The sequence below is a fragment of the Bos indicus x Bos taurus genome, chromosome 21 (genome assembly GCF_003369695.1).
Source record: "Bos indicus x Bos taurus breed Angus x Brahman F1 hybrid chromosome 21, Bos_hybrid_MaternalHap_v2.0, whole genome shotgun sequence".
In the NCBI taxonomy this organism is placed as follows: domain Eukaryota; kingdom Metazoa; phylum Chordata; class Mammalia; order Artiodactyla; family Bovidae; genus Bos; species Bos indicus x Bos taurus.
Window position 1 is genome coordinate 57721462 of NC_040096.1, and position 13856 is coordinate 57735317.

The 13856-nt window shown below is 46.1% G+C and overlaps 1 long non-coding RNA gene across 1 annotated transcript; it reads left to right on the forward strand.

Moving 5' to 3' along the window:
- The first annotated feature begins 9356 nt into the window (after window positions 1-9356).
- LOC113879737 lies at window positions 9357-10340 on the forward strand. Its single transcript, XR_003507441.1, has 2 exons — window positions 9357-9509; window positions 9658-10340. It is a non-coding gene; the product is annotated as an uncharacterized LOC113879737 (long non-coding RNA).
- Window positions 10341-13856: the final 3516 nt, after the last annotated feature.

The window sequence follows — 13856 nt, forward strand, 5'->3', positions numbered from 1 at the left end:
ATTCCCAGGGAGAATCATTTTTTACTGTATTTTCTTTGAATTTTTTTCCTTGGCATTATTTGAATTTTAAATTGTGTGCATTATTCTATATACAGAGAAGTACATATTTCCATGGAAGTATGGATACATAGATATTGTATATCCAGAGAAGTATGGATATATAGGTGCTCATTGTACTCTTATCTCTACTTTTCTGTACATTTGAATGTTTTATAATAAAAAACAAAAAATTTGGGGACTTCCCTGGTGGCTCAGACAGTAAGGAATCTGCCTGCAATGCAGGAGACCTAGGTTCAATCCCTAGGTTGGGAAGATCCCCTGGAGAAGGGAATAGCTACCTACACCAGTATTCTTGCCTGGAAAATTCCGTGGACAAAGGAGCCTAGCAGGCTACAGTCCAGAAAAGTCCCTCTGGCTGCCCTGTGGAAAACTGTTAGGAGACTAGGAGTTCGGTAGGAGCCTAGTCAATCTAGAGGCCACTTGGAAAGCTCTGGGTGTGTGACCTGGGACCCAAGGTAAAACATGTATTCCAGGAACACATCTGAAGTGGAACAGCCCAAACCCTAAAGACCACTGTTTTAACAAATATTTATCAAACATGAGCATGCATCATTGTGTTGAGAAATGGTGTATGAGGCGGGGCTTAATTCCAGCTCAGCCACTCTCTATCTGACCTCTCCATGCCTCAGCTTTCTCATCTGTAAAATGAGATTACTAATTACCTCCTATTTAAACAATTTTTAATACTTATTTATTTGTCTACATCAGGTTTTAGTTGCAGCAAATAGGATCTTTCACTGTGGTTTGCTGATTCACGTGCCCCGCCTTCGGCATGTGGGATCTTAGTTCCCCGACCAGGGGTCCAACCCGCATCCCCTGCATTGGAAGGCAGATTCTTAACCGCTGGGCCATTAGGGAAGTACCCCAAAGTTTTTGTTTTTTATTATAAAATGTTCAAATGTACAGAAAAGTAGAGATAAGTATAATAAACACCCATATACCACTATCCCAGATTTAACCATCTTTAATATTTTGCCATATTTGTTTCACTTAATTGTCATCTAATTGAATTTTTAAAGTAGAGCATAGACATCATCAAATTTTACCTCTAATGATTTGTTATGCCCCAAAATGACTTTTTTCTCCTACAGGAACCACAACGTTATTATCATATCTCACAAAAGTAACAATAATTCTTTACATCATCTAATCCTCAGTTCATATTGGCCTAAAGGTCACCAAAATGTATTTTACTGATCTCTTTTTTCAAATTGGGTTCCAGTCACGGTCAATAAACATTGTTCTCAGGGTCTTCCCATAAGGGTGAAATGAATCCATAATCATGAAGTTCTTAGACGGTTCCTGGGGTGGTAAGCGCTCTATGAATGTTGACACTTCTCAGCAGGCACCAGGGGCTGAGAACCAACTCCACAGAGCCCCAGGTCCCATGGGGGTGCAGACACTGTATCACAGTGGGAATAAGAGTGTCCAAAGACACAGCACTGAGGCCCAGAAGGCTCTCATGGTGGAGGATGGTGACCCCATGACTGAGCAGACAGCCCAGAGGGAGCCTCTGGCCTGGTGTCTGGAAAGTCCTGGCTGACCTCTAGAAGGAGACTTCTCTAGGATGGTGTCTCCCCAAGGGGAAGGGGAGGGTCTACCTGGCTGAAAGCTTGTAGTAAATGAGGAGCCTCCAGGCTGCTTCTACCTGGGGTCCACAACCCTGCGTGAACTCAGCCCTTGGTGGAGGCATGTCTGGGTCCCTGGGAAGCCTCCAAACTGAGAGTTTTAGGGCAGACAGGTCCTGATGCTGCTGTGGAGAACACAGACGACCAGTGCCAGCTTGGACCTCATGGTTGGGGGAGGCGCTGAGCTATATTCAAGGGCCCTGACAGGAGAGGCTGCTCTGGGGAGAGCCCGTTGTAGAAATGAGCCTGTCCACCCCAGCTCTGGCCTCCCATCCTGACTGCTTGGGGACCTGATCACCCAGATCCCTTCTCCTCCTCCCCTGGGTGTGTACTGGATGAGGGGAAGGGGGGTGGGTCATAGACTCCTTGCCATATGCATCTGTGGTACTCCCCTCTCCAATGCCACAGCCCACATGGTATTTTATGGGCCTCATCTTGCCCCTTCTGGCATGTTATCACTGCTCCTGAAACTTAAAAGGAGAGGATACCCAGAGAAGGATCTTGGTCCTTACCCACCACAGTGATTGGGTCAGAGGAAAACACGTGACCCTACCTGGGCCCATCCCAGACCATGAGGGTCAACTCTGGTCTCAGCCTAAAGCCAAGAGGTAAGAGAACCATTCATGCGTGAGAACAAGCAGGAGCTACAGGTGGCAACCTTGCCTCCATTCAGAGAAATCTTGGATAAGCAGAAAACCAAGGCGCTCCCTGGCAGGCCAGTGGTTAGGACACTGTTTCCACTGCAGGGGCACAGGTTGCATCCCTTTGTAGGGGAACTAAGATCTGTGCTGCGTGGCCAAAAGGAAAAAAAAAGACAACTAAAATGGGGAAAAGCCGGCCCTAGGGATGGAGCCGGTGGGATTTCTGAAACTTTCTTTAAGCACTGTGCTAACCAAAGGCCACTACACTTAATTTTTTCATGTATGCCAGCTAGAGGTAGCCACGTAGCCTGAGTTCCCCAGAAAGCAGAGCCTGAGGGGAAGGCTCTGGCTACTAGTTCAAAAGGGAGTGAAGTTCCAGAGAGTGGAAATCCTTGTCCCTTCACAGAGAGGTGGGTGAGGAGAAAACTGTCAACATGAGGGTACTTAATCTTCCAGGGCCATCCTCTCAAAAGCTACACAAATTTCATCTCAGGACGGTCCATGGAGGGTAAAAGGGCAAGAAGTTCTTCACTTCTCCCACCTCCCATTGGTCAGAGGTTTGCTTAACAACAGGGCATGAATGCCCCTGCTGCCCCCACTTCCAAGTTGTGGGGCTGTCCACTGGGCCAGGAGCTATTGGGACCTCTGGGAACACTGGAACTTACAATCTTGGGGGTTGGGGGAGGGCAGGAGTTAAACAAGTCACAGCAAGGCATTGAGTGTTCTAAAGACATAGAGCAGGATATTCTGGGCGGGGTCAGGAAAGGCCACCTAATGAAGAAGCGGCGAACCCGAATCTAGATCCAAAGGGGGAGCTGGAGTTAGCGAGGCCATGGGGATGGTGGTGAGAAAGAGCCATCCGGAAGCCCGGCATCCAGAAAGAGCTCCGCAGGCTTGAGGAACCGGAAGAAGCCCAGCGTCCCGCCACGTTTAGAGCCAGGCGGATCTGTAAGCATTTATAGAGCATCAAGTGTATACCGAGATGAGGCCCCCTACTGTTTCTTTTTTTTTTTTTTTCCAGGAAACTGTGCCTTGTTCCTTCCTGCCACTACCAGGCGCCTTACCATGCCAACCATCTCCTTCCTAGATTAGACCACACCCCTCTGGCTGCAGTTGATTGTGCTAGAGGTGAACACTTCGCCAAGGCTGGACCAATGAGAGTCTTGACTCCTGGAGAGTCAAGGGTGAGGTTGGGACAGGGTGATAAGGCTCTTGGTTCAGGACTGGCCAACTTACACCACCACTCCGGACATGTTGCCAGCCAGGTTCTCAGCCAGGGAACCAGGAAGGGGTGAAAGGTACTTCTTCAAAGAGGAGGTGTTACTGAGGCAAGAGATGAGGAATAGCCAGAGAGCCTGATTCCTGTTAGGCCAAGCAGAGGCTGTACACCTACCCTGGGGCGCCTTGAAACAAAGCCCACCCCCCCCCCCGCCCCCCGCCCTTACTTAACCTGTATTCAGTGTGTTTCTATCTTCTGCAATGAAACAAGTGCTAACTAGGGCTTCCCAGATGGCTCCGTGGTAAAGAATCTGCCTGCCAATGCAGGAGAGGCAGGTTCTCGATCTCTGGGTTGGGAAGATTCACTGGTGTGGGAAATGGCAACTCACTCCAGTATTCTTGCCCGGAAAATTCCATGGACAAAGGAGCCTGGCGTGCTACAGTGTATGAGGTCATGAAGAGTCAGATGCGACTGAGCACGCGTGAGCCCTAACTAATACTTTGTCAAGTGCTCGAGCTATTTAGATGCATAAATCCGGCAGGGTCTCTGCCCTAAGGAGGGTCATAAACCAGCAAGAGAGATGGACATATACACTAAACATTAACTACAGGGTGATAAGTGCTATAATAAGTTTGTTCAAGGCAAGGATGTTGTGCAGAGATAAATTAAGATAACAGATGTAAAAGCATTTTGAGAAAAAAAAGTGTTATGTACATCCCCTATAATCATACTTAGGAGAATCAATTGCATTTCTACTTTCAGTTCAATCAGGAACACAGCCACCCCACTTTTAGAATGATGCTGTTTCTATAAGGCAGGTGCTGGCCTGTGATCAGGCAATGAGTAAATTATCCAGGGTCTCATGCTTTCTCTTTCCTCATCTGTGTTTGGTGAATGGATGGAAAAAAATAACATTACAATTTCCCAAAGAGTAGGGAAGCATTTGCAGTTCCAGCCGTTGCTGCTGTGTCACAATCTTCTACCCTTTCTGCCCCGCCTACATCAACCTCTCCTTGACTCCAGGAAACTAAAAGGCTGCTGACTTAAATAAAATCTCGCAAGTGACTGAGAGGTTTGCTGACAGACATACCATTGCTATGATAATTACAGATGGTGGCATTACGTCTGGAGAAAAGGAGTGACCGCTTCTGCCTAAACAGTTGTCAAAATCATTCCATCCAAGGACGCTTGGCACATTAAAATAGATTACGGAAGAGCAATGCTATCTTACTGAGAAATACTTTCCCTCCACCTCCATCACAGGCAGGCAACCTGTTTGCTCCTGCTGAATTTTTGATGGTGGAGGTAACCACACAAGCACAGCGTAGAGGAGCCCTATGGTACGGGAACAGAGCAGGCTTTGGTATCACCTGTTCTGTTCAGTTCAGTCACTCAGTCCTTTCCGACTCTCTGCAACCCCATGAATCGCAGCACGCCAGGCCTCCCTGTCCATCACCAACTCCCGGAGTTCACTCAGACTCATGTCCATCAAGTCGGTGATGCCATCCAGCCATCTCATCCTCTGTCATCCCCTTCTCCTCCTGCCCCTAATCCCTCCCAGCATCAGAGTCTTTTCCAATGAGTCAACTCTTCGCATGAGGTGGCTAAAGTACTGGAGTTTCAGCTTTAGCATCACTCCTTCCAATGAACACCCAGGACTGATCTCCTTCAGAATGGACTGGTTGGATCTCCTTGCAGTTCAAGGGACTCTCAAGAGTCTTCTCCAACACCACAGTTCAAAAGCATCAATTCTTCGGTGCTCAGCTTACTTAGGTTCAAATTCCAACTCTGCTGATTGCCAGCTGTGAGATCTTCGGGAAATTACTTAACCTCTCTGAGCCTCAGTTTCCTCATTATTGAGGAAAGGAAAAGACACTGACAAAAGCTCGGCTGTGGAAGTGGATGGGTGGGAACGAGAACCAGGCAGAGGGAAGGGGGATGAGCACAAAATGGAGCGAAAATCTGTTTCTTCTCTTGTGGTTTTCAGGCTTTTTGTTTTTCTTTTGGTTTTGTGGCTTTCAAGATCTTAGTTCCCTGATCAGGAATCAAACCCATGCCCCCTGCAGTAGAAGCATAGAGTCCCAACCACTGGAATTCCTTGCTTCCTCTCTTGTATCTTGAAGGGAATTAGGTTTTCTGGGACAGACTCGTAGGTCAGAACTTCCCTTCGAGCTGAGCTGATCCACACTTAGGTATTAGAATCTGATCTATCACATTTCCTAAGAATGATGGGTTGCTAAAGATTCACATCATTTAACACTCAGTACTCTTTAGAATTATTTTCCCACATAAGTCATTCTAAAGTCGGGGGCATGATTCTCAGAAAACAAATTTTACAACCATTGTAGTCTTGTGGTTTCATTGGACCTTTGCTCTCTGTACCATTTCTATTATTGTGTGGAACGCTGGCACATAAACTGGGGCTTCCCAGGTGATGGCACCTCACACCAGTACTCTTGCCTGGAAAGTCCCATGGACGGGGGAGCCTGGTGGGCTGCCGTCTATGGGGTCGCACAGAGTCGGACACGACTGAAGCGACTTAGCAGCAGCAGCAGCAGGTGGCGCTAGTGGCACCTGCCTGCCAATTCAGGAGACACAGACGCGGGTTCAATCTCTGGGTCAGGAAGATCCCCTGGAGAAGCGAATGGCTACCCACTCCAGTATCCTTGCCTGGAGAATCCCATGGACAGAGGAGACTGGCAGGCTACAGTCCATGGGGACGCAAAGAGTCGGACACGACTGAAGCCATTTAGCACACGCGCACGCACACAGTGATTGGCCTTCTTCATAGCAATCTAGCTCAGCTAACCTTTCCACAAAAGTGATTACAACATCAATGTATTACAACATCAGCTTCAGCCCTTTTAAGACCACTTGAACCCAAAGTCCCAATACACCCGCACACACCGCCGTGGTTTCTACGCTGATAAAACAGACATGTTTGCTTACCCGTTGAAGTGGCGCCACCCTGTGGCCAAGTTATGAATGGTGTACAATCTCCAGTCCCATCAGTTTTGAAATGAAGGGATTCTTGGCTAATACTAATATTTTAATTGGGTGGGATTCTGTATTTCTACTACGGGACATAGAATCAGGCTTTACTCATATTCTTCCATTATTTCAGTTCAGTTCAGTCGCTCAGTCGTGTCCTACTCTTTGCGACTTCCACAATCCGAATTCACATCAAATGTAACCCTACTACAATCAATTTATTTAAACCTTTTAACTCCAGACTCAGGAGTTTCTATTAAAGTTTTTCCATCCAGAACATTTTTAGGAGGGCTACTATGTTTAGGGATTAAAACAACAGTGTGTGTGTGTGTGTGTGTGTGTGTTTGATACACTTGTCCTTCTGTGGGCATCCTGTCTATCTTAGAACAGCTCATGACTCTGAAGCCAATAGAAATTTAGTTTTCTCAGTATCTTACAGTTAGTGGTAGAACCAAGCCTGGATCTCCTTGTTACTAAGACCAATTCTGAGATGCTGTTTAAGTTTTCAGTGTTTCGCCTGCTAAAAATTATTTGTCTCGTGATGCTCCTTCTACTCCTCAGAATAAGTGAGAAATGTGCAGACTTCCAAATCAGACAGACCTAGGTCTATATGCCAGCTTCAGGAGCAGGGCAGCTCGGGAAGATGCTAAACCCATCTGAGTCTTGGTTTTCTCTGTCAAATAAAATTGAGGTAATAACATGCACATGTAAAAAACTGGTTAAATCTGAATAAGTTCTATAGATTTGTACCAACGTCAATATATTTCCTGATATCGTCCGTTAGTTACGTAAGACGTCACCATTAGGGGAAGCTGGCGGAGAGTACATGGAACGCTGTGTGCTGTTTTTCAACTTCTTGTGCGGTTATGATTATTTCTCAATGAAAACATTTTTTGGCATTTACGTAATGAACTGACAAAGATAGAATCTCCAAAATCTATTTTCAAGTGTGAGTGCTTTCCTAGTGAATCATGGGAGAAACGCTTATGTCATAATAGTGCTTGGTAGGGGTCAGGGGAAGTTCTATCGAATGCTACTCATGGTATGATTTATAACTATATTCTAGGAAAGGAAATTTATACCACAAAGGGGTGGAGGAACATACTTTGGAAAGTTAGTGGTATCCACACACATATGGTCAATTCAACAAAGGAGGCAAGACTATACAATGTAGAAGAGACAGTGTCTTTAGCAAGTGGTATTGGGAAAGTTGGACATCCCACACATAAATCAGTAAAGTTAGAACACTCCCTCACACCATACACACACAAAAAAATTCAAAATGGCTTAAAGACTTAAAGATAATACCATAAAGCTCCTAGAAGAAAACATAGGCAAAACACTTTCTAAGATAAGTCATAGCAATGTTCTCTTAGGTCAGTCTCCCAAGGCAATAAGAAATAAAATAAACAAATGGAATCTAATTCAACATATAAGTTTTGCACAGCAAAGGAAACAATAAATAAAATGAAAAGACAACCTATAGACAGGGAAAAAATATTTGCAAATGATGCGACTGACAAGGGCCTACTTTCCAAAATATACAAACAGCTCAGTAACAACAAAGCAAATGACCCAATGGAAAAATGGCAGAAGAGTTAAGCAGACATTTCTCTGAAGAAGGCATCTGATAGGCGCATGAAAAGATGCTCAACATTCCCTAATTATTAGAGAAACGCAAATTAAAACTACAATGAGGTGTCACCTCCAAACAGTCAGAATGACCATCATCAAAAAGTCTATAAGTCATAAATGCTGGAGAGGGTGTGGAGAAAAGGGAACCCTCTTACACTGTTGGTGAGAAGGTAATTGGGTACAGCCACTGTGGAAAACAGTATTGAGATTCCTCAGAAAACTAAAAATTGAGTTACCAAATTGCCCAGCAATCCCGCTCCTGGGCCCATATCTGGAGAAAACTTTAATTTAAAAAGATACATGCACCCTGGTGTTCACTGCAGTACTATTTACAATAGCCAAGATGTGGAAGTAGTAGCAACCTAAGTGTCCACTGACAACCGAACAGATAAAAAGAAAACGTGAGAGATACATAGGTGCAGGCATGCTCAGTCGTGTCCGACTCTTTGCGACCCCATGAACTATAGCCCGCCAGGCTCTTCTGTCCATGAGATTCTCCAGGCAAGGATACCAGAGTGGGTAGCCATTCTCTTCTCCAGAGGATGTTCCCAATCAGGGATGAATCTGTGTCTCCTGCATTGGAGGTGGATTCTTTTAGGGCCACCTGCCCCCTTATAGGGTCACCTGGGAAGCCCTATAATGGACTATTACTCAGCCATAAAAAAGAATGAAATAATACCATTTGCCACAACATGGATGGGCCCAGAGATGATCATACTAAGTGAGGCAAGTCACACAGAGAAAGACAAATATCATTGATATCACACTTGTATGTGAATTCTAAAAAATTATACAAAGGAACTTATTTGCTAAACAGAATCAGACTCACAGACATAGAAAACAAACTTACAGTTACCAAAGGGGAAAAGGGCAGGGGAGGGATGCATTAGGAGTCTGGGATCAGCAGATACAAACTACGACATGTGAAACAGATGAACAGGATCTACTGTGTAGTACAGGGAAATATATTCAATATCTTGTAATGCACTGTAATGGAAAAGAACCAAAAAAAAGATATACATATGCATAACTGAATCACTCGACTGTACACCAGAAACTAACACAATATTGTAAATCAACTCTACTTCAAGTAAAAAAAAATTTTTTTAAGTTGGTGATGATTATCTCTGAGCTGTAGAAATTTGTTTGATTCCTACCCACTTTATTGTGTTTTCCAGATTTTTTATGATGAATCTGACTTTTCTAATCAAGGATAAGTATTTTTCAATTTTTTTTTTTTTGGCTGCACGACTTATGGGATCTTAGCTCTTCAACCAGAGGAACTTGGCAGTGAATGCACAGAGTCATAACCACTGGACCACCGGGGAATTCCTGGTAGGACACTTCATAGAAAGAAGAACAGATCGGAGCTGAACCAGAAAATCCAACATATGTGTTTGCCTGTCGCTCTGTAAAGTATTGTTCATGGAGAGTCAAAGCAGTCTTTATTATTTACTGTTTATTTTCCTTCTATTTTTTTCAGACCATACTCATTTCAGCCTTCTTGGGGAAATTTACAGCTCGAGTCTCCAGGAAGGACAGTGGAAAGGCAACCGTGTATCTTATGTTGTTACTCTGGCCAGGATTGCGACCAGCTTTCTGGAAGAGACTGCCTCCTCCTCAGATGTATAGGAGGTGTCTGCACGTGTGGCTGGAAACTCACCCCCACATCCTTCCACCTACTGGGCGCTTCCCAGGCTGTTTCTGCTGGTCAGCAGAGAGAATCTCCCGGGCTCATGCACATAGCCACTGAGCAATCCCTCTTTTTTTCCCCTATGGAATTCTGGGTGGTGCTTCTCAACTTGAGGTCCACAGGCATATTCCTGGGGGGTTATGAGTTCTACCAAACGTTTTGAATGTTCTGTTTTCACTTTTGGATCACCTAGATGACCACACCAGAACCAACTGCCGCTTCACCATGTTAAACCTGCTTTTCCATTTGGATTAAGGTCATGTTCATGGCAGATGAATCAGTGTGCTATATCATTGAAGACAAATGCTTCACCAGAGTTCAAAGAGAGAAAGATGGCAAGAGAATTGTGTGGTCTTACAAGATGATAGACTTTGCAGCTGTCATCTTCTTCCCATCCAACTTGCAACAATATGCATTAGCAGTTAAATGTAGTAAAAACAATAAAAGAATTTCATTAAATACTTTAAAAAATATTTTCTGATTATATTTGGCAGACTGCACAATTAAATTGATTGACTCATTAAAATAATAGATAGGTGGTTTAAAAGGAGTTTATTATTCAAAACAAAAAAAAAATCGACAGTGAAAATGTCAGTGACTCAAATAATGGTCCATTATCCAAAAAAAAAGTCAAGTTGAAAAAACATCTTTCTCCCAGTAAACCACACACCAGTGATTCACAGTAATCTAGTGTTGGTAAAACATCATCCATCACGTTGATTTAATGTTAATTCGAAGTTCATGACTTTTTGTTTGTATTTTTAAGTTTATTTTCGTTTAAAAGCTGGGGCAGCATATGAACTTTCTAAATAGGAAAATTTAACAGTTTTGTTTTTCTTCCCTGCTTTGGAAGGATTCAACACAGTCTAGGAAGGGAGTCTCCCCCCACCCCCACCCCAAGCACATCCCCTCGGGGCAAATATTTCTGAATATTTCCCTTCCCTTTCCAGTAGTAGATGAAGAATGAGTCCTTCCAGCCCTCAGGGCAAGGGAAACTAGTTTTTCAGTGGATAATGATTTAGTGTCCAGTTTTATTGGCCCATCAAGGCTCTACCAGGAAAGGGAGAGAGACTAGGGCTTTTGTGCAAAGGGATTAAGTGGGAAGGGCTGCGTGTGAAGCCCTATTGAGTCCCCGGGGCCTTGCTGGAACCTCACCAGCTTCTCCTGGGAGGTTCTGGATACAGACTCCTCTGTGGTCTGCACGCAGGACCGATCAGGTTCCCGGCAGGGACAACGCCCGGCAATGCCACAGGACTGTGTTCTGTCCATGATGACTATGCACTGCCGATGCCTCCCTGAAATGCTCCAGGACTCTGGAGGCCCCAAGGGCATGCCTGGCCACCCACAGGCAGGGCTTGGAAGAAGGTCCAGGGCTGTACTTAGTTGGGACATGACAAACTTGAGTGGAGGTTTGCAACCTGGAGCGATGATTAGAGATGATCCAAGCATCAATAAACTGCATCAGAAAACACCCCCCAGGAGGGGGCACTGCCCCACCACTGCGGGAACACAGCACAAGACACAAGGGAGCAGGCTCGGAGATGCTGGAGAAATCTGGAGGCTGGGACAAACCGCAGTTCCAAGACAACTCGGACAAGGGCTTCAAGCAGTAGAAAAGATACCCCTCCTCGCTTCCTCCCTGCCAACTTTTCTCTAGATGGGCTGGACCCATCAGAAAGTCAGCTGGCAAGGTCTGCAATGTGATTTTCAGAGTTCCATCCCCAGAGCGGGCAGATGGGTGGGCTTGGGACTGAGAAACACTAGGCTGGAGACCCCCAAGCCATGTTTAAGGCCAGGGAGGAGTTAACGGGATGAAATCCTGAGTCACAAGCCACAGAAGCCACTGACTGAAACTGAAAAGGAACCGACCAGAGGCTCACAGAACTGGCTTGAGAACCAAAATTAGAAATTGGCCCAGAAATACTGGTAGGATCACAGCCCAGAACCAGCCCAGAAAGGACACCCGCTGCCATCTAGCATCTTATGTTGCTGCCCTGGTGTGGTAGATTCTGTTATTTTCTTTTTTGGTTGTGCTGGGTCTTCATTGCTTCATGCAGACTTTCTCTAGTTGCAGAGAGCAGGGGGCTACTGCTTGGTTGCAGTGCGCAGACTTCTCATTGTTATGCAGCACAGGCTTCAGGCACATGAATTTTAGAAGCTCAGCATGCAGGCTATGCGCAGCTGCAGCATACAGGCTCAGCGGTTGTGGTGAAAGTGAAAGCAAAGTGTGAGTTGCTCAGGCATGTCCGACTCTTTGCGACCCCACGGACTGTAGCCCGCCAGACTCCTCTGTCCATGGGATTCTCCAGGGAAGAATACTGGAGTGGGTTGCCGTTCCCTTCTCCAGGGGATCCTCCCTACTCAGGGATCAAACCCAGTCTCCTGCATTGCAGGCAGATTCTTTACTGTTTGAGCCGGCAGAGAAGCTCTCAGTAGTTGCGGTACACAGGCTTAGTTGCTCCGTAGCATGTGGAATCTTCCCAGACCAGGAATTGAACCCATGTCCCCTGCATTGGCAGGTGGATTCTCATCCACTGTACCACCAGGGAAGTCCAATTCTGTTATTTGCCAGGAAGAATTCCTTCACCCCTCTTCCATCCTATGCCTGCCTGCCTTGCTGATTTGGGGCTTGGTTGTGTGACCTGCACTGACACACGGAATTTGGGAAAGGTGACTGTGTGCCCTTTCTGAGCAGTGTTTCTGCCCTGCTCTTGCGCTCCTGCCTTCTTGTACGAGAAGAGCCTACTCCAGGGAGCTGCTGTTCCTCCAGCCCAAGCTCTGGAAAAACATGGAGTACTCCTGATCCCAGCAAACATCTTGGAGCCCAGCCCGGGGGCTCCCGGGAGAAACCAGCCAAGGCACAGTCCAGCCACAGAACCATGAATGAGAAACCCATGTTTGGGGCTGTTGGAAACCACTGAGATTAGGTGGGGGGGGGGTGGTACTTGTTGAGGCTTCCCTGGTGGCTCAGACAGTAAAGAATCTGCCTGCAATGCAGGAGACCTGGGTTCAATCCCTGGGTTGGGAAGATCCCCTACCCATGGAGGAGGGCATGGCAACCCACTCCAGTATTCTTGCCTGGAGACTCCCCATGGACAGAGGAGCCTGGTGGGCTACAGTCCATGGGGTCACAAAAGGTCGGACATGACTGAGGGACTAAGCACCAGTACTCGGTACCCACGCCTTTGTGCTTGCTCACTTGCTCAGTCGTGTTCAACTCTTTTTGATCCCATGGACTGTAGCCCACCAGGGTCCTCTGTCCATGGAATTTCCCAGGCAAGAATACTGGAGTAGGTTGCCATTTCCTCCTCCAGGGGATCTTCCCGACCTAGGGATCAAATCTGCATCTCCTGCATTGGCAGGTGGATTCTTTACCACTGAGCCACCTGGGAAGCCCAATATATGTTACCTATAAAGAAAGTGAAAGTGAAGTCACTCAGTCGTGTCCGACTCTTTGCAACCCCATGGGCTGTAGCCTACCAGGCTCCTCTGTCCATGGGATTTTCCAGGCAATAGTCCTGGAGTGGATTGCCATTTCCTTCTCCAGGGGATCTTCCCAATCCAGGGATCGAACCTGGGTCTCCCGCATTGGAGACAGACACTTTACCGTCTGAGCCAGCAAGGCTGACAAATACACATGACCAGCTAGAAGAATTTCTCTTCCTGTGATTCTTTACGAAAGAACTCCAGCTCCAGATACAAAATCCTCTGCGGGGGTGTCCACTGGCAAAGCCCAGTCCACACACGTGAGTGTGCCTGACAGGGAGACTGGGAAAGTGTGTATCAGGTGTTCTCAGACTATAAAAGTGGGTGGGTTCCACATCTTTTGCATTCTCATCAGACTCAGGGTCAGGGCTCTGAACTGAATAGGGTCTTCCAAGGATTCATGTTCACCTGGAACCACAGAATGTGATCTTATTTGAAATAGCAATTTTGCAGATATAAAGGAAAAGGGGGTGAGAGAGGATGAGATAGTTGGAAGGCATCAT